This window comes from Globicephala melas, chromosome 15 (genome assembly GCF_963455315.2).
Source record: "Globicephala melas chromosome 15, mGloMel1.2, whole genome shotgun sequence".
NCBI classification, from domain to species: Eukaryota; Metazoa; Chordata; class Mammalia; order Artiodactyla; family Delphinidae; genus Globicephala; species Globicephala melas.
The window spans coordinates 14,323,902-14,345,129 of NC_083328.1; the positions used below are offsets into that span (position 1 = coordinate 14,323,902).

At 40.7% G+C, this 21,228-nt stretch overlaps 1 pseudogene; it reads left to right on the forward strand.

Moving 5' to 3' along the window:
- Positions 1-21,228, forward strand: part of LOC115861375 (chromobox protein homolog 1 pseudogene) — a 37,413-nt pseudogene that overhangs the window by 502 nt on the left and 15,683 nt on the right.

Genomic DNA, 21,228 nt, shown 5'->3' on the forward strand with positions numbered 1-21,228 from the left:
GCCTTTTCCCATGAAATGATCCATAAATATATCTCATGAGGAGCTCCTCAAACCACCCTGAAAAGAGAAACTCAGTCACGCATGGAAAAATGCATGACACCTCAAGCCAGAAATGAGGCTGAATCGCCATGAAGCATGCTCACGGTGAGGGGGAAGTAAAGGACACCAGACACTTCCAAATCTTGTGCAATGTTCAGATAAATCATCTCGACTTCATCCTTTTAGAACAGGTCAGTGATTATACTTGCTGTTCCAAAATGTCTGGCATCTAATCTCCATCATTTTGCTTTAAAGCTATTATTTTGCCCTTAATAATATTCCTGAAATAATCTCCGCTTTGGTGGTGCCCACTTTGGATTTTTTATTAGTTTAGTAGGTCTAGTATTTCTTTGCCCACGAAGTTTGTGAGGACATTTTCATATTTCACAAAATTGGGTCTCCCGTGGAAAAGGAGTCGAGAGCAGCAATGTTGCCACAGCTGCACTCATGCCCTATAATTCTGTCTCTGTTTTATAGTGCTTAATGATCATTAAATACTAAAATAAGAATGCCACCAACAGTTTCAGGAGGGTTTGTTATCTCTGCACTGTGTACTAGATAAGCATAACTTTTTAAAGAATTATGAATCTGATGTGTCCCAAGGAGTTTCCAAGTAGCAACATTAACTTCATGTTTAATATCACAAAAACAAAAGTACAGATGAAACAGACCTGGTTCTATCACTTATTAGCATGAAGCTTCCAGAAGGTTCCTTAACTTCAGTAAGTCATGGTTTTATCATTTAAAAAAAGATGGAGTTCTTATCTTCGGACAAAAGTGTCTACTGAAGGCCTCTTTTGTAGTCATTTTTACCTTGATGTGATTGTCATCATCAAGGCCACTTGCAAATCATGGAATCAGGCCCAGGGCTGGATGGACCATCCCATAATAACCAGACAGCAGGTACCAGGTACTATTTTCTCAGCACTCACTGCGGGCCGGGCACAGGGCTGAGGACTTCGCACACCATCTCATTTAACCATGGCAACCCTTTGGAGGTAGTTTATAGCGTCATCCCCACTCTGTTAAATGACGAATTCAAGTCAGCTTGAGGGAAAGTAATTCCTTCAGGAAGCAACTGTGCAGGATCAAATGGCGATGTCTGATTTGTGGTCCATGAATTATTGGATCGTGATTGTGATGACTGTAAGAGCTGAGTCCTTTGCCTTGCTTTATTTGTCACTAAATGATGATGGAGCCCCCAGCTTTGGGACTCGCAGCCTGGATTGGAGTCTTTGCTCACCCCGCCTACCAGTGATGTGACACTGGACAAGTGTCTCAGCCTCTGTAAGCTTCGGTTTCCTCACTGACAAAATGGCAACGATGGTCATAATTTGTAACACACTAGGGCTGTTGCGAGGATCAAAATTAAATAATACATATAAAGCACGTGCACAGTCCTGGCACATAGTAAGCAATCAGTGGATGGTGATTATTATGATTCTTATTATCATGATTTTATTCAGCCCAAATTTGAGAAATAAGCACTCATCCTCTGTTTTAAAAGATTTACTAAAGTACAGTCAATTTACAATGTTTTGTTAATTTCTGCTGTACAGCAAAGTGACTCAGTTATTCATATATATACATTCTTTTCCATTATGGTTTATCCCAGGACATTGAATATAGTTCCCTGTGCTCTACAGTAGGACCTTGTTGTTCATCCGTTCTGCGTATAACAGTTCGCACCTGCTAATCCCAAATTCCCAATCCAACCCTCCCCCACTCCCCCTCCCCGCCAACCTTGGCAACCACAAGTCTGTTCTGTTTGTGAGTCTGTTTGTTTGTGGATAAGTTCATTTGTGTCATATTTTAGATTGCACATATAAGTGATATATAATATTTGTCTTTCTAACTTGGTATGATAATCTCTGGTCCATCCATGTTGCTGCAAATGGTATTATTTCATTCTTTTTTATGGCTCAGTAGTATTCCATTGTATATATACCACATATTCTTTATTCATTTATTGATGGACATTTAGGTTGTTTCCATGTCTCGGCTATTGTGAATAGTGCTGCTATGAACATAGTGGTGCAAGTATCTTTTTGAATTATAGTTTTATCCGGATATATGCCCAGGAGTGGGATTGCTGGATCATACGGCAACTCTATTTTTAGTTTTTTGAGGAACCTCCATACTGTTTTCCATAGTGGCTGCACCAGCACTCATGCTCATAATCTAAATAGGTGTGATCCTTATTTATTTGACAAATCTGAGCCTATATTTTGATTCAGTTCAATGAGTATTTACTAGGCATCTACTAAGTGCCTAGCATGATGAAGAATTTTTAAAAGGCATGCAGGCCTTTCTCACAAGAGTCTGATGCCTGAGAAAAGACAAGATTTATACCACAAAAAAAACAATGCCTAGCAAAGAGAGGGCATCCTGTGATATATTTAAAAGTATGAAACTGGACAGAATCTAAGCAAAAAATATGGTGCAGAAAATAAGGAGAGAAAATGAAGGCTTTTAGGAGGAGATGGTAGTTAAGAAACAAGAACAGGTAGAATTAAGGCCGAGGGGAAGGTGAGGAGGATATTTAGCTGCAGCACTGGACCCCTTCCTGGCCATCAGGAATGACCCCCTGGGCCTCTGTCCCTAAGTTTCACAAAGCACAGGAGACCCACCCAGCACATGGTGGTCCTGAAGATATTTACTCTGAGGCAGCAGCTCCACCTGTGTGAGAAAGCCAGGCTCATGAAGGCTAGTTGCCATTCAGTAAAGGAAGAAAAGCTGCATGCAGTACTAGTGCCTGTGGCGGACTTCTGCTGATAGGCACCGGGCCTGAGGGTGCATCCTTCATCCAGGAGGTAGGCTTGCTCGGAGGGCTAGAAATCAGAGTACTGGACGGAACCAGACAGACGCAGGCCAGGCTGGTCTCCTATGACTGTCCTCTGTTTCCTAAGTTATCTCAGAGCCGTCTCCTTGAGCAGCTCCCAGAGCAAGTGCCTTCAAACCTTTTAAACCACAACCACAATAAATACATTTTACAAAATGACCTAACACCTACTTATACATGCATGTAAGTGAAATGGAAATAGGAGTTTCATGAACTGAATGCATGTGATACACTTGGATCTTTTCTATCCTGATGAATGTTTTTATTCATTTTTAAATTGAAGTAACATTGGTTTATCACATTATGTAACTTTCATGTGTACAGCGTTACATTTCTACTGCTGTATACCCTACCACATTCTCACTACCAAATATTTAGTTTCCATCCATCACCATACAGTGATCCCCTTTCCCTAGTTCACTCTCCCCTGTGCTCCTTCCCCTCTGACAACCACTATTTTGTTCTCTGTATCTATATGTTTGTTTGGTTTGGTTCGTTCATTTATCTTATGTTTAAATTTTTATATTGCACATATGAGTGAAATCCTATAGCATTTGTTTTTCTGTCTGACTTATTTCACTTAGTATAATAACAAGTTCCACCATGTTGTTGCAAATGGAAAGATTTCATCTTTTTATGGCTGAGTAGTATTCCATTGTGTCTGTGTGTGTGTGTGTGTGTGTGTACATATATACACATATGTATACCACATCTTCTTTATCTATTTACCTGTTGATGGGCACTTAGATTGTTACCATATCTTGGCTATAGTAAATAAGGCCTCCATGAACATAGAAGTGCATGTATCTTTTCAAGTTAGTGTTCACATATTCTTTGGCTAATACCCAGAAGTGGGACAGCTGGATCATATGGTGGTTCTATTCTGAATTTTTTGAGGAATCTCCATATTGTTTTCCATACTGGCTGCACCAATTTACATCCCTACCAACACTGCACAAGGATGCCCTTTTCTCCACATCTTCACCAATACTTATTTCTTGACTTTTTAATAATAGCCATTCTAACAGGCATGAGGTGGTATCTCAGTGGGGTTTTGATTTGCATTTCTCTAATAGTGATGTTGAACATCGTTTCATATGCCTGTTGGCCATATGTATGTCTTCACTGGGAAAATGTCTATCCAGCTCCTCTGCCCATTTTTTAATCAAGTTGTTTGTTTTTTGTTATTGTTGAGTTGTATGAGTTCTTTATATATTTTGGATATTAACCCCTCATTGGATATATCATTTGCAAATATCTTCTCTCATTCCATAGGTTGTCTCCCATTTTGTTGATGGTTTCCTTTGCTGTGCAGAGCTTTTTAATTTCATGTAGTCCTGATTGTTTATTTTTGCTCTTGATTCCCTTGCCTGAGGAGACATATCTAAAAAAGATATTGCTAAGACCTGTGTCAGAGCGTATTGCCTATGTTTTCTTCTAGGCGTTTTATGGTTTCAGGTCTTTAATCCATTTTGAGTTGATTTTTGTGTATGGTGTGAGATAGTGGTTTAGTCTTATTTTTTGCACATGACTGTTCAGATTTCCCCACACCATTTATTGAAGGTACTATCCTTTCTCCATTGTATGTTCTTTGCTCCTTTGTCAAATATTAGTGTCTATATATGCATGGGTTTATTTCTGGGTTCTCAACTGTATTCCATTGATCTATGTATCTGTTTTTCTGCCAATACCATGCTGTTTTGATTCCTGTGTTTTTGTAATACATTTTGAAATCAGGGAGTGTGATTCCTCCAGCTTTGTTCTTTTTTTTTTTTTTCAGGATTGCTTTGGCTATTCAGGGTCTTTTGTGGTTCCACATACATTTTAGAATTTTTTGTTCTAAAAAATGTCCTTGGGATATTGATAGGGAATGCATTGAATGTGTAGATTATATATATGTCCTTATCACCTAAGACAATGTTAATTCTTCTAATCCAAGAGCACAGATATCTTTCCATTTATTTGTGTCTTCTTTAATTTCTTTTAATAATGTCTTATAGTTTTCAGTGTACAGGTCTTTCATCTCCTTTTTTGCAATTGTAAATGGGATTGTTTCCTTAATTTCTCTTTCTTCTAGCTCATTGTTAATATATAGAAGTGCAGTAGATTTTTGTATGTTGATTTTACTGTATTTATTATTTCTAATAGATTTTTGGTGGAGTCGTTAGCGTTTTCTATATATAAAATCATGTCATCCTCAAACAGTGATGGTTTTACTTCTTCCTTTCCAATTTGGATGTCTTTTTTTTTACTAATTGCTCTGGGTAGTACTTCCAATACTAAGTTGAGTAAGAGTGGCAAGAGTGAGCATATTATTCTTCTTCCTGATTTTAGAGGGATAGCTTTCAGTTTTTCACCATTGAGTTAGCTGTGGGTTTATGACATATGGCCTTTATTACACTGACATACATTCCTTCTATACCCACTTTATTGAGAGTTTTTAATCATAAATTGGCATTGAATCTTGTCAGATGCTTTTTCTGCATCTGAGATGCATATGAGATGATCATGTGGTTTTTATCCTTCATTCTGTTAATGTGCTGTATCATGTTGATTGATTTGCAGGTGTTGAACTATCCTTGCATCTCTGGGGTAAATACCACTTGATTATGGTGTGTGATCCTTTTAATGTATTGTTGTATTTGGTTTGCTAATATTTTGTTGAGGATTTTTGTATCTGTGTCTATCAGAGATACTGGCCTGTAATTTTCTTTATTGTGTGTTGTCCTTGTCTGGTTTTGGCCTCATAAAATAAGTTAGGAAGTGTTCCCTCCTCTTCAGTTTTTTGGAAGAGTTTGAGAAGGGTAGGTATTAAATCTTCTTGGAATTCACCTGTGAAGCTGTCTTGTCCTGGACTTTTGTTTTGGGGGTGGCTTTTTGTTTACTGTTTCAATCTTTGTACTAGTGATTAGTCTATTCAGATTTTCTATTTCTTCATGAGTCAGTCTTGGGAAATTGTATTATTCTAAGAATTTGTCCATTTCTTCTAGGTTGTACAATTTCTTTGGCTTATAACTGTTCATAATATTCTCTTATAATCCTTTATATTTCTGTGCTATTCATTGTTATTTCTCCTCTTTTGTTTCTGATTTTATTTATTACAGAATTCTCTCTTTTGCTTAGTGAGGCTAGCTAAGAGTTTGTTAATTTTGTTTATCTTTTTAAAAAAATAGCTCTTAGTTTCATTGATCTTTTCTATTGTCTTTTTACCTTCTATTTCATTTATTCCTCTTTTTTTAATAGATCTTTATTGGAGTATAATTGCTTCACAATACTGTGTTAGTTTCTGTTGTACACCAGAGTGAATCAGCCATATGCATACATATGTCCCCATATCCCCTCCCTCTTGAGCCTCCCTCCCATCCTCCCTATCCCACCCCCCTAGGTCATCACAAAGCACTGAGCTGATCTCCCTGTGCTATGCTACTGCTTCCCACTAGTAAACTATTTTACATTTGATAGTGTATATATGTCGATGCTACTCTCACTTCACCCCAGCTTCCCCTTCCCACCCTGTGTCCTCAAGTCCATTCTCTATGTCTACATCCTTATGCCTGCCCTGAAACTAGGTTCATCAGTTCATCATCATTTTTTTTTTAGATTCCCTATATATGTGTTAGCATACGGTATTTGTTTTTCTCTTTCTGACTTACTTCACTCTGCATGACAGTCTCTAGGTCGATCCACCTCACTACAAATAACTCAGTTTCATTTCTTTTTATGGCTGAGTAATATTCCATTGTATATATGTGCCACATCTTCTTTATCCATTCATCTGTTGATGGACATTTAGGTTGGTTCCATGTCCTTGCTATTGTAAATAGTGCTGCAATGAACATTGTGGTACATGTCTCTTTTTGAATGATGGTTTTCTCAGGGTATATTTCATTTATTTCTTTTCTTTATTATTTCCTTCTGTCTACTGACTTTGGATTTCACTTGTTCTTATTTCTCTAGTCCTTTAGGTATAAGTTTAGATTGTTTCTTTTTAATATTTATTTATTTATTTGGTTGCGCCAGGTCTTAGTTGAGGAACGCAGACTCCATAGTTGTGGCATACAAATTCTTATTTGCAGCATGCATGTGGGATCTAGTTCCCTGACCAGGGATTGAACCTAGCCCCCTGCATTGGGAGTGTGGAGTCTTATCCACTGCCCCACCAGGGAAGGCCCAAGGTTAGATTGTTTATCTGAGATTTTTCTTCTTTCTTGAGGTAGACCTGTACTGCTATAAATTTCCCTCTGAGTACTGCTTTTGCTGCATCCTATAGATTTTGGTGTGTTGTACTTTCATTTGCATTTGGGTAATTTTTTATTTCCCCTTTGATTTATTCATTGACCCAATAGTTGTTTTATAGCATGTTGTTCAGCCTCCACATATTTAAAATTTTTCCACTTTTCTTCTTGTAGTTGATTTCTAGTTTCATACCACTGTGATTGGAAAAGATGCTTAGTATGATTTCAGTCTTCTTAAACTTACTGAGACCTGTTTTGTGTCCCAACATATAGTCTATCCTTGAGAAAGTTCCTTGTTGACTTTCTGTCTGGACAATCTATCCATTGATGTAAATGGGGTATTAAAGTCCTCTACTATTTTTGTGTTGCTGTCAATTTCTCCCTTTAGGTCTATTAAGCACTTTTTTATATGTTTTGGTATCTCTGTGTTAGATACATATGTATTAATTACTGTTATGTCTTCTTGATGAATTGTCCCCTTTATCATTATACATTGTCTATGTTTGTCTCTTGTTACCTTTTTTGGCTTTAAGTGTATTTTGTCTGATGTAAGTATGGCTACACCCACTTTCTTTGGGCTTCCATTTCCTTGAAGTATCATCTTCCATCCCTTTGCTTTTAGCCTGTGTTTCTCTTTTTTAAATTTTATTTATTTATTTATTTATTTTTGGCTGTGTTGGGTCTTCATTGCTGCACGCAGGCTTTCTCTAGTTGCAGCGAGTGGGGGCTACTCTTTGTTGCAGTGCGCGGGCTTCTCATTACAGTGGCTTCCCTCATTGTGGAGCACAGGCTCTAGACACGTGGGCTTCAGTAGTTGTGGCACGTGGGCTCAGTAGTTGTGGCTCACGGGCTCTAGAGCACAGGCTCAGTAGTTGTGGCACACGAGCTTAGTTGCTCCGTGGCATGTGGGATCTTCCCAGGCCAGGGATTGAACCTGTGTCCCCTGCATTGGCAGGCGGATTCTCAATCACTGCGCCACCGGGGAAGCCCGAGCCTGTTTCTCTTTAGAGCTGAGGTTAGTCTCCTGGAGGCAGCATATAGTTGCATCTTGTTTTTTAATCCATCCAGCCACTCTGTGTCTTTTGACTGGTGAATTCAATCCATTTACATTTCGGGCGATTATTGATAGATAAGGACTTAGTACCACCATTTTATCTTCTCTGGTTGCTGTGCACCTTTGCTGTTGCCTTTTCATTGTGTTTCTCTCTGCCATTTTGGTTTGGTGGGTTTTTTATGATGTTTTCTTAGTTTCTTCTTTTTTAATGCTTTGTGTCTGTTATTTATATTTTGTGGCTATCATGGGATTTTTATAAAATGTTCTATAAAATAGTTCTTCTTCTGCTGATAACATCTTATGTTCATTTACCTATATAGGTTCTGTCCTTTCCTTCTTCCCTTTTGTGTTTTTCTTGTCTCAAATTATCCCTTTTTATTCTGTGAGTATGTTACCAAATTGAAGTAGCTATAGTTATTTTTCTACTCTCCCCTTTTAACCTTTATGCTATAATATAGTGTTTAAAAACCAATTCTGATACAGAGTTGCAATTTTCTGATTGTCTATTTATCACCTTAATCAATGTTTTGTGTAGTTTTGCCTTTTTGTTTCTGGTAGAATTTCTTCTAACATTTCTTGTAAGATAGGTCTAATGTTGATGAATTCTCTCAGCTTTTGTTTGTCTGGAAAAGTCTTTCTTTCTCCTCCACATCTGAATGATAACTTTGCTGGATAGGGTATTCTTGTGTGGCAATTTTCATCTTTCAGTATTCTGAGAATGTCATTCCATTCCCTCCGGGCCTGCAGAGTTTCTGCTGACAAATCTGCTCATAGCCTAACAGGAGTTCCTTTGTAGGTTACCATCCTTTTTTCCTTGGTTGCCTTGAAAATTCTTTGTCATTGAATTTTGACAATTTTAATGTAATGTGTCTTGTAAAAGGCCTTTTCGCATTGAGGTTATTAGGTGTTCTCTTAGCTTCATGAACTTATATATCCAGTTCCTTCCCCAGGTTTGGGAAGTTCTCAGCTATTATTTCTTTAAATAAACTCTCTGGTCCCTTCTCCCTCTCTTCTCCTTCTGGGACACCCATTACCCTAACGTTGCCCTTCCTAAAAGAATTGAATATCTCTCATAGAATTTCCTCATTTTTTAATATCTTATTTCTCTTTCCTCTTCTACTTATATCATTTCTAGGTTTGTATCTTTGAGCTCACTAATTCTCTCTTCCATATGGTCTGCTCTATTTCCAATGCTTTCTGATGCATTCTTCATCTCATTTACTGAGTTCTTCAGCTCCTGAATTTCTGTTTGGTTCTTTTTCGAATTTCACTCTCCTGGGTAAAGTATTCCTTCTGTTCATTAGTGTTATTCCTGAGCTCATTGCACTGCCTTTCTGAGTTTCTTGTATCTTATTGAGTTTATTCCTGGCAGTTATTTTGAATTTTAGATCACAATATTCCATCAGTTTAAGATTGGTTTTGGGAGAATTGTAAGTTTCATTTTGTGGCACGTTGGTTCTTCATGGTGCTTGATGAGTTGTCCCTCTGCTGGTGCGTTTGAAATAACAAAAGCATTTTTATTTGACTCTAAAGAATCATCCGGTAAAAATTTGGAGGCCATTCTTTTGTTTCTCAGTAGGTGGCGCTATAGCACAAGTTTTTGGTTTCTCTTACCTGAGCTGCTTCTGTTCATATTTGAGAGTTTGCACTTTCCACTGTCCACAGCCTCTGTCAGAGGTGTTGCCCTGTGCCCTTGCTGTTGCTTCTTGTGCCTCTGGGGTCTTAGGTACCTAGCTGCTCTCAGTGACTCTGGCATCACTGCCTAGGGCACTTGGATAGTGAGCTCTTTTTGCCATGACTGAGATCCCCTGATTCACAGGCTCTGCTGCAGCTGGGGGTGTGTGAGGGTGAGGAGGTAGCCAGGATAGTGGGGGCACCTCTGCTGCCTCCAGTGTTGTAAGGTTTGTAGGTTCCACCACTGTGGGGCATGGGAGTCGGGGCCAGAGTTGTGGGCGCCTCAGCAGCTGGAAGAATGGGTCCCAGGCTCCACTGCCACTGCTTCCTAGTTACCTGTGGCCACAGATGCCTTTTTGCTGCCTGAAGCCTGGAGTCACGTGCACCGCCTCCCCTGATGCTACCAGATTCTCTGGTGCTGTGGGCTTAGCCGTCCTAGCCAGAAGCCCAGGGCTGCAGACACCACCTCCAGGTTCCCTGGCTCCACATCCACATGTGTTCCACCTTTAGACGCACAGATGTGTGGAATTCTCTGGAACCTTGTTGGGCAGAGGTATCTTTGTTGAGCTGTAGATGTTCTACTGGGTGTTTCAATCGGGCATGGTGCTGATGTCACTCTGCCCCCATTCTACATTTTGCCTCTATGGTTCTGACTATTCTAAGCTCTGCACACAGGTGGAATCATGTAATATTTGTCTTTTGGGAACTGGCATATTTTCCTTAGCGAAATGTCCTCAAGGTTCCTCCACTTTGTAGTGTATGTCAGAATGTCCTTCTTTTTAGATGATGGATATTTCATTGTATTATATGTCACACTTGGGTCGCTTCCACAGATTTCCCGGTCCCAGAGTCCCAATGCACAGCAGCATATAAAGGTTCAGAGACATCCAGGAGACAGGAAACCGTGTTTATAAATTTTAAGCGTATGTCTGTGTATAGGCAGAGACAAGGACTCCTCCTCCTCTTTTTATTTATGTATTTTTTTTGCGGTACGCGGGCCTCTCGCTGCTGTGGCCTCTCCTGTTGCGGAGCACAGGCTCCGGACGCGCAGGCTCAGCGGCCATGGCTCACGGGCCCAGCTGCTCCGTGACATGTGGGATCTGCCCGGACCGGGGCACGAACCCGTGTCCCCTGCATCGGGAGGCGGACTCTCAACCACTGCGCCACCAGGGAAGCCCCAGCCCCTCTTAATTTTTAAGTGTATCGTATAGTATTGTTAACTATATGCACATTGTTATACAACAGATCCCAATAATTTTTTTCATCTTGCATGACTGAAACTATTGTAAACAGTGCTGCAGTGAACATAGGGGTGCATATATCTTTTCAAATTAGTGCTTTAGAATTCTTTGGATAAATACCCACAAGCGTGATAGCTGGATCACATGGTAGTTCTTTTCTTAATTTTTTGATGAATCTCCATGCTGTTTCCATAGTAGTAACACCAAATCACATTCCCACCAACACTGTAGGAGGGGCTCCCTTTTTTCCATATCCTCACCAACGCTTGTTATTTCTTGCCTATTTGATAATACCCATTCCAGCAAGCATGAGGTGATCGCTAATTGGGGTTTTGATTTGCACCTGCCTAATAATTAATGATGTTGAACATCGTTTCCTGTGTGGGAGAATCGACAGAATTCAAGGGAGGATGGAGACATAGTCTTGGAACAGACAGGAATCTGGCACCTTTGGGGGGGACAGTCAATAGTAGGAACTGCTCAACAGTCCTGCCTTGGAGCTACTGCCAGAGTGGCTTTAGCCGTTTTTCTGCCCTGTGTCACTGCCTTTGAGATGTGCGGTCCCGTGACAGATATACTGACCAGCTACATGTAGATCACACGTCAAGCTCTTGGCTGGGAGAGGGGAGAGAAAGTGACCAGTGAGGGGACCACATGGGTTTCTATAGCAGAATAGCAGGTGACTTGGATTTGCCATCCCAGCAAGACGACACACAGTGGCAGAGAGGCGTTCCACTTTGGGAAATGACACTTACTCCACATGAGCATTATACAGCGCTCATCAGCAAAATATCTTTGTGTGCCTACAAGGGATATGGTAGAAAACAAAACCAAGAGAGTCCCTGCCGTCGTAGAAAGAAGACACAAAATAAACGAGTGTGGTGGTGGTCTTAGAACGTGGCCCCAGTTCTCTGGCGCTCCTCTCAGGCAGAGGTGGAGTTGATACCTCTCCGCCCTGAGTCTGGGCGGGCCTGGGGTTGCTTCAGCCAATAGAGAACGGCACAAGTGACCTCCCAGACTAGCTCATAAAAGGCCATGTCTCTCGGAACACTTGCTCTTCTGACTCCTCTTGCGGGCGCACCTGTAAATGCGCTCAGAAGCGCATACCAGGTGGAAAAGCCACATGGTGGCACTGTACTCACAGTCCCAGGTGAGCATCGTCTTCCAATGAGCACAGTGCAGGAATCCAGACACGTGATTCTAGCCCCCAGCCATCAAGGTCACCCCCGACATCGTGGCACAGAGACAATTCATCCTTGCTGTGCCCTGTCCAAATTCTGACCCACAGAATTCGTGAGCACCGCAAAATGGCTATTGCCTCACCAAGTTTGGGATGGTTTGTTATGTAGCAGTATATATTCAGAACAAGCAAATATATAAGGTTAGTGTTATGCAACAGCAGTGTTAAAAAGAAAAGCAGGGGAGGGGAAGTGCTGACGAGGAAAGTGGCAAATGAAGTGACTTCAGCCAAAGCTGTTAAGGAAGAAAAAAAGCGAGCCAGGACGAGGGGCAGAGCAAGAACTGAGAACCGTGACTTGTGGCGTCCAGGAGGGTGTAAAGCTGCCGAGCGCTGCTTGCCTCGAGCTCACAGCTTCCCAGGGTGGCCCCTTCCCACCGGCCTGAGCGCAGAGAACCACACATTGTGGCTCCTAAATTCAGGCCAGCTGCTTCTCTGGGGGAACTCAACCAAATTTTTATAATTGATTTTTGTTTAATCCTGGGTAATTTAAGGGATCTTTACGGGCACTTTTGACCAAAGGCAATATTCCTACCCACTTTTTAATTTACTTTTTTGCACAGGGTATAAAATTTGAAAGGTACAAAAGTTCCAGAGCAAAAAGTCTCCCTTCCACTCCTCTCCCCACCCCACCCAGTTACCCTCCCGCTGAGGCAACTCTCTTACCAGTTTTGCGGGGGCGTCTTTCTAGAAGCGGTCTCAGCATTTACAATCAAACAATAGCAAACAATACCTATCATTCTACGACTTGATTTTTTTTCACTTATGTCTCAGAGTTTTCTCCAGATCATTCCATAGACATGTTTCTCATTCTTTAACACTTTTTCTTTTTTGCGTTGGAATAATTTTAGTTTTACAGAAAAATTGCAAAGACAATATACAGTTACTATACACCCTTCATCCAGCTTCCCCTGATATTAACATCTAACAACTGTGGCACATTTATCAAAACTAAGAAGTTATCATTAGTACAATACTATTAATGAAATGACATAATTTATTCCAGTTTCACCAATTTGTCCACTGACAGTATTTTTCTGTTCCGGAACCCAACCCAGGGTACCATAACACCTAATCATCGTGTCCCCTTCGTCTTTTCCAATCTGTGACAATTTCTCAATCTATTTGTATTTTTAGGACCTTAACGCTTTTGAAGAATACTGGCTAAGTATTTTATAGAATGTCCTTCCATTTTTCTGATATTTTCTCATGATTAGAATGGGGTTGTAGGTTTCTGGAAAGAATATTCAGAGTGAAGTACCCTTCTCAATGCATCATATTAGGGCGTTAACAGCATGACATTAATGGCGATATAACTTTAATCAGTAGGTTAAGATTGCATCTGCCGGGTTTCTCAACTGTAAAGTTATTATTTTTTTCCTTTCTGAGCTCTATTCCTTGGAAGTGGGTCACTCAGTCCAGATCACACACCAGGGGAAAGGAATTAAGCTCCATCTCCCAGAAGGGGGCAGGGATAATTTACACATATTATTTGGAATTCTTCTGTGTGGAAGATTTGTCCCTTCTCCCCCATTATTCGTCATTCAGTCATGTTTTAAAATTTGAAATATAATTGATTTACAATATTAGTTTCAGATGTACAACATAGTGATTCAAAAAATTTATAGTTTATACTCCACTTAAAGTTCTTATAAAATGTTGGCTGTATTCCCTGTGCTGTACATTACATCTTTGTAGCTTATTTTTCTTCTATGCAGTAGTTTGTGCCTCTTAATCCTCTAAACCCCTTCCCTCTCCCCACTGGTAACCACTAGTTTGTTCTCTGTATCTGTGAGTCTGTTTCTGATTTGTTCATATTCATTCATCAGTTTTGTTTTTTTAGATTCCAAATATAAGTGGTAACATACAGAATTTGTCTTTCTCTGTCTGACTTATTTCACTAAGTATAATACCCTCCAGGTCCATCTATGCTGTTGTAATGGCAAATTTTCATTTTTTTTATTGCTGTGTAATATCCTATTGTGTGTGTGTGTGTGTATATATATATATATATATATATCACATCTTCTTCATTCATTTGTTGGTAGACACTTAGGTTGCTTCCATTTCTTGGCTATTGTAAATAACGGTGCTATGAACATTGGGGTGCACGTATCTTCTTGAATTACTGTTTTCCTTTTCTTCAGATATATGCCCAGCAGTGGGATTGCTGGATCATATGGTAGTTCTATTTTTAGTTTTTTGAGGAACCTCCATACTGCTTTCAACAGTGGTTGCACCAATTTACATTCCTACCAATAGTGTACAAGGGTTCCGTTTTCCCACATCCTCACCAACATTTCTTATTTATGGTCTTTTTGATGATTGCCATTCTGATGGGTGTGAGGTGATATCTCATTGTGGGTTTGATTTGCATTTCTCTGGTGATTAGCAATATTGAGCATCTTTTCATGTGTCTGTTGGCCATCTGTATGTCTTCTTTGGAAAAATGTCTATTCAGGTCTTCTGCCCATTTTTTTTATTTTTTATGTTTTTTTCTTTTCCGATTTGGATTCCTTTTATTTCCTTTTCTTCTCTGATTGCTGTGGCTAAAACTTCCAAAACTATGTTGAATAAGAGTGGTGAGAGTGGGCAACCTTGTCTGGTTCCTGATCTTAGTGGAAATGCTTTCAGTTTTTCACCATTGAGGACGATGTTGGCTGTGGGTTTGTCATATATGGCCTTTATTATGTTGAGGAAAGTTCCCTCTATGCCTACTTTCTGCAGGGTTTTTATCATAAATTGGTGTTGAATTTTGTCAAAAGCTTTCTCTGCATCTATTGAGATGATCATATGGTTTTTCTCCTTCAATTTGTTAATATGGTGTATCACGTTGATTGATTTGCGTATATTGAAGAATCCTTGCATTCCTGGAATAAACCCCACTTGATCATGGTGTATGATCCGTTTAATGTGCTGTTGGATTCTGTTTGCTAGTATTTTGTTGAGGATCTTTGCATCTATGTTCATCAGTGACATTGGCCTGTAGTTTTCTTTCTTTGTGACATCCTTGTCTGGTTTTGGTATCAGGGTGATGGTGGCCTCGTAGAATGAGTTGGGGAGTGTTCCTCCCTCTGCTATATTTTGGAAGAGTCTGAGAAGGATAGGTGATAGCTCTTCTCTAAATGTTTGATAGAATTCGCCTGTGAAGCCATCTGGTCCTGGGCTTTTGCTTGTTGGAAGATTTTTAATCACAGTTTCAATTTCAGTGCTTGTGATTGGTCTGTTCATATTTTCTATTTCTTCCTGATTCAGTCTTGGCAGGTTGTGCATTTCTAAGAATTTGTCCATTTCTTCCAGGTTGTCCATTTTATTGGCATAGAGTTGCTTGTAGTAATCTCTCATGATCTTTTGTATTTCTGCAGTGTCAGTTGTTACTTCTCCTTTTTCATTTCTAATTCTATTGATTTGAGTCTTCTCCCTTTTTTTCTTGATGAGTCTGGCTAATGGTTTATCAATTTTGTTTATCCTTTCAAAGAACCAGCTTTTAGTTTTATTGATCTTTGCTATCGTTTCCTTCATTTCTTTTTCATTTATTTCTTATCTGATTTTTATGATTTCTTTCCTTCTGCTAATTTTGGGGGTTTTTTGTTCTTCTTTCTCTAATTGCTTTAGGTGCAAGGTTAGGTTGTTTATTCGAGATGTTTCCTGTTTCTTAAGGTAAGATTGTATTGCTATAAACTTCCCTCTTAGAACTGCTTTTGCTGCATCCCATAGATTTTGAGTCGTCATGGCTCCATTGCTATTTGTTTCTAGGTATTTTTTGATTTCCTCTTTGATTTCTTCAGTGATCACTTCGTTATTAAGTAGTGTATTGTTTAGCCTCCATGTGTTTGTATTTTTTACAGATCTTCTCCTGTAATTGATATCGAGTCTCATAGCGTTGTGGTTGGAAAAGATACTTGATACAATTTCAATTTTCTTAAATTTACCAAGGCTTGATTTGTGACCCAAGATATGATCTATCCTGGAGAATGTTCCATGAGCACTTGAGAAAAATGTGTATTCTGTTGTTTTTGGATGGAATGTCCTATAAATATCAATTAACTCCATCTCGTTTAATGTATCATTTAAAGCTTGTGTTGCCTTATTTATTTTCATTTTGGATGATTTGTCCATTGGTGAAAGTGGGGTGTTAAAGTCCCCACTATGAATGTGTTACTGTCGATTTCCCCTTTTATGGTTGTCAGTATTTGCCTTATGTATTGAGGTGCACCTATGTTGGGTGCATAAATATTTACAATTGTTATATCTTCTTCTTGGATCGATCCCTTGATCATTATGTAGTGTCCTTCTTTGTCTCTTCTAATAGTCTTTGTTTTAAAGTCTATTTTGTCTGATATGAGAATTGCTACTCCAGCTTTCTTTTGGTTTCCATTTGCATGAAATACCTTTTTCCATCCCCTTACTTTCAGTCTGTATGTGTCTCTAGGTCTGAAGTGGGTCTCTTGTAGACAGCAAATATATGGGTCTTGTTTTTGTATCCATTCAGGCAATCTGTGTCTTTTGGTGGGAGCATTTAGTCCATTTACATTTAAGGTAATTATCGATATGTGTGTTCCCATTCCCATTTTCTTAATTGTTTTGGGTTCGTTATTGTAGGTCTTTTCCTTCTTTTGTGTTTCTTGCCTAGAGAAGTTCCTTTAGCAGTTGTTGTAGAGCTGGTTTGGTGGTGCTGGACTCTCTCAGCTTTTGCTTGTCTGTAAAGGTTTTAATTTCTCCATCAAATCTGAATGAGATCCTTGCTGGGTAGAGTAATCTTGGTTGCAGGTTTTTCTCCTTCAACACTTTCAATATGTCCTGCCACTCTCTTCTGGCTTGCAGAGTTTCTGCTGAAAGATCAGCTGTTAACCTTATGGGGATTCCCTTGTGTGTTATTTGTTGTTTTTCCCTTGCTGCTTTTAATATGTTTTCTTTGTATTTAATTTTTGACAGTTTGATTAATATGTGTCTTGGCGTGTTTCTCCTTGGATTTATCCTGTATGGGACTCTCTGTGCTTCCTGGACTTGATTAACTATTTCCTTTCCCATATTAGGGAAGTTTTCAACTATAATCTCTTCAAATATTTTCTCAGTCCCTTTCTTTTTCTCTTCTTCTTCTGGAACCCCTATAATTCGAATGTTGGTGCGTTTAATGTTGTCCCAGAGGTCTCTGAGACTGTCCTCAGTTCTTTTCATTCTTTTTTCTTTATTCTGCTCTGCAGTAGTTATTTCCACTATTTTATCTTCCAGGTAACTTATCCGTTCTTCTGCCTCAGTTATTCTGCTATTGATCCCATCTAGAGTACTTTTAATTTCATTTATTGTGTTGTTCATCATTGCTTGTTTCATCTTTAGTTCTTCTAGGTCCTTGTTAACTGATTCTTGCATTTTGTCCATTCTGTTGTCCATTCTATCTCCAAGATTTCGGATCAACCTTACTATCATTATTCTGAATTCTTTTTCAGGTAGACTGCCTATTTCCTCTTCATTTGTTAGGTCTGGTGGGTTTTTATCTTGCTCCTTCATCTGCTGTGTGTTTTTCTGTCTTTTCATTTTGCTTATCTTACTGTGTTTGGGGTCTCCTTTTTTGCAGGCTGAAGGTTCGTAGTTCCTGTTGTTTTTTGTGTCTGTCCCCAGTGGCTAAGGTTGGTTCAGTGGGTTGTGTAGGCTTCCTGGTGGAGGGTACTAGTGCCTGTGTTCTGGTGGATGAGGCTGGATCTTGTCTTTCTGGTGGGCAGGTCCACGTCTGGTGGTGTGTTTTGGGGTGTCTGTAGACTTATTATGATTTTGGGCAGCCTCTCTGCTAATGGGTGGGGTTGTGTTCCTGTCTTGCTAGTTGTTTGGCATAGGATGTCCAGCACTGTAGCTTGCTGGTCGTTGAGTGAAGCTGGGTGCTGGCGTTGAGATGGAGATCTCTCGGAGATTTTTGCTGTTTGATATTATGTGCAGCTGGGAGACCTCTTGTGGACCAGTGTCCTGAAGTTGGCTCTCCCACCTCAGAGGCACAGCACTGATTCCTGGCTGCAGCACCAAGAGCCTTTCATCCACAGGGCTCCTTAATTTGGGATGATTCATTGTCTATTCATGTATTCCACAGATGCAGGGTATATCAAGTTGATTGTGGAGCTTTAATCCGCTGCTTCTGAGGCTGCTGGGAGAGATTTCCCTTTCTCTTCTTTGTTCTCACAGTTCCCAGGGGCTCAGCTTTGGATTTGGCCCTGCCTGTGCGTGTAGGTCCCCGGAGGGCGTCTGTTCTTTGCTCAGACAGGACGGGGTTAAAGGAGCCGCTGATTCGGAGGCTCTGGCTCACTCAGGCCGGGGGGTAGGGAGGGTCACGGAGTGTGGGGCGGGCCTGCGGTGGCAGAGGCCGGCGTGACGTTGCAGCCTGTGGCGCGCCGTGCGTTCTCCCGGGGGAGTTGTCCCTGGATCCCGGGACCCTGGCAGTGGTGGGCTGCACAGGCTCCCCGGAAGGGCGTGTGGCTAGTGACCTGTGTTCGCACACAGGCCTCCTGGTGGCGGCAGCAGCGGCCTTAGCGTCTCATGTCTGTCTCTGGGCTCCGCACTTTTAGCCGCGGCTCGCGCCTGTCCCTGGAGCTCTCTCAAGCAGCGTTCTTAATCCCCTCTCCTCGTGCACCAGGAAACAAAGAGGGACGTAAAAGTCTCTTGCCTCTTCGGCAGGTCCAGACTTTTCCCCGGCCTCTCTCCCGGCTAGCCGCGGTGCACTAACGCCCTGCAGGCTGTGTTCACGCCGCCAACCTCAGTCCTCTCCCGGCGCTCCGACAAAAGCCGGAGCCTCAGCTCCCAGTCCCGCCCGCCCCGGCGAGCGAGCAGACACGCCTCTCGGCTAGTGAGTGCCGGTCGGCCCGATCCTCTGCGCTGGAATCTCTCCGCTTTGCCCTCCGCACCCCTGTTGCTGTGCTCTCCTCCGCGGCTCCCAAGCTCTCCCTCTCCGCCTCCCGACGTCTCCACCCGCGAAGGGGCTTCCTAGTGTGTGGACACTTTTCCTCCTTCACAGCTCTCTCCCGCTGGTGCAGGACCCGTCCCTATCCTTTTGTCTCTGTTTAGTTTTTTCTTTTGCCCTAACCAGGTACGTGGGGGGTTCCTTGCCTTTTGGGAGGTCTGAGGTCTTCTGCCAGCGTTCAGTAGGTGCTCCGTAGGAGTTGTTCCACGTGTAGATGTATTTCTGGTGTATCTGTGGGGAGGAAGGTGATCTCCGCGTCTTACTCTTCCGCCATCTTCCCGGAAGTCAATTCTACTTACTTCTAAGTTCTCAGGAGATGCCTCCCTTCTGCCCATTTTTAAAATCAGGTTATTTTTTTGTTTGATACTGAATTAAATAAACTGTTTATATATTTTGGATGTTAACTCCTTATCAGTCATATCATTTGCAAATATTTTCTCCCATTCAGTAGGCTGTCTTTTTGTATTGTCAAGAGTTTCCTTTGCTGTGCAAAAGCTTTTAAGTGTAATTAGGTCCCATTTGTTTATTTTTTCTTTTGTTTCTTTTGCCTTAGGAGACAGATCTAAAAGAATATTGCTATGATTTATGACAAAGAGTATTCTGCCTACATTTTCTTCTAGGAGTTTTATGGTTTCCAGTCTTAAGTTTAGGTCTTTAATCCATTTTGAGTTTATTTTTGTATATGATGTGAGAAAATGTTCGAATTTCATTGATTTATATGTACCTGTCCAGTTTTCCCAGCACAACTTATTGCATAGACTGTCTTTTCCCCATTGTATATTTTCGCTTCCTTTCTCATAGATCAATTAGCTATACGTGTGTGAGTTTGTATCTGGGCTGTCTATTCTGTTCCATTGATCTGTGTGTCTGTTTTTGTGCCAGTACTTTACTGTTTTGATTACTGTAGCTTTGTAGTATAGTTTGAAGTGAGGGAGTGTTATACCAACAGCTCTGTTCTTTCTCAAGATTGCTTTGGCTATTTGAGGTCTTTTGTGTTTCCATACAAATTTTAGAATTATTTATTCTAGTTCTGTGAAATATGCCATTGGTATTTTGATAGAGATTGCATTGAATCTGTAGATTGCCTTGGGTGGTATGATCATTTTAGCAATATTGGTTATTCTAGTCCATGAACACATTATACTTTTCCATCTGTGTGTGTGGTCTTCAATTTCAGTCTTATAGTGTAACATCCTGACAATGCTCCAAGTGTGCTTGAAAAGAATGTGTAATCTGCTGCTACTGTGTGGAGTTAACTGAATAAACATCAGGTTCAATTTTTTTTTTTTTCTGTGGTACGCGGGCCTCTCACTGTTGTGGCCTCTTCTGTTGCGGAGCACAGGCTCCGGACGCACAGGCTCAGAGGCCATGGCTCACGGGCCTAGCCGCTCCGCGGCATGTGGGATTTTCCCAGACTGGGGCACGAACCCATGTCCCCTGCATCGGCAGGCGGACTCAACCACTGCACCACCAGGGAAGCCCCAGGTTCAATTTTTGATAGTGTTTTTCAACTCTTCCATTTCTTATTGATTTTATGTCCAGTTATCCTAATAATTTTTGAGAGTGTGGTATGGAAATTTCCAAGTATAATTTTTGAACAAACTGTCTTTTTCTCCATGTAGCTGTTCAGTTTTCCCAGGACCACATATTGAATAGAATGTCTTTTCCCCATTGTGTTTTCTTGTATCCTTTGTTATAGATAAATTGGCCATAAGTGCATGGGTTTATTTCTGGGCTCTCTATCATGTTCCATTGATCTATGTGTCTGTTTTTGTGCCAGTACTATACTGTTCTGATTACTGTAGGTTTGCAGTACAGTCTGCACTCAGAGAGCATGATACCTCCAGCTTTGTTTGTTTGTTTTCCCTCAAGATTGCTTTGACTATTTGGAGTCTTTTATGGTTCCATATAAATTTTAGGATTATTTGTTCTAGGCCTGTGAAAAATGTCATGGGTATTTTGA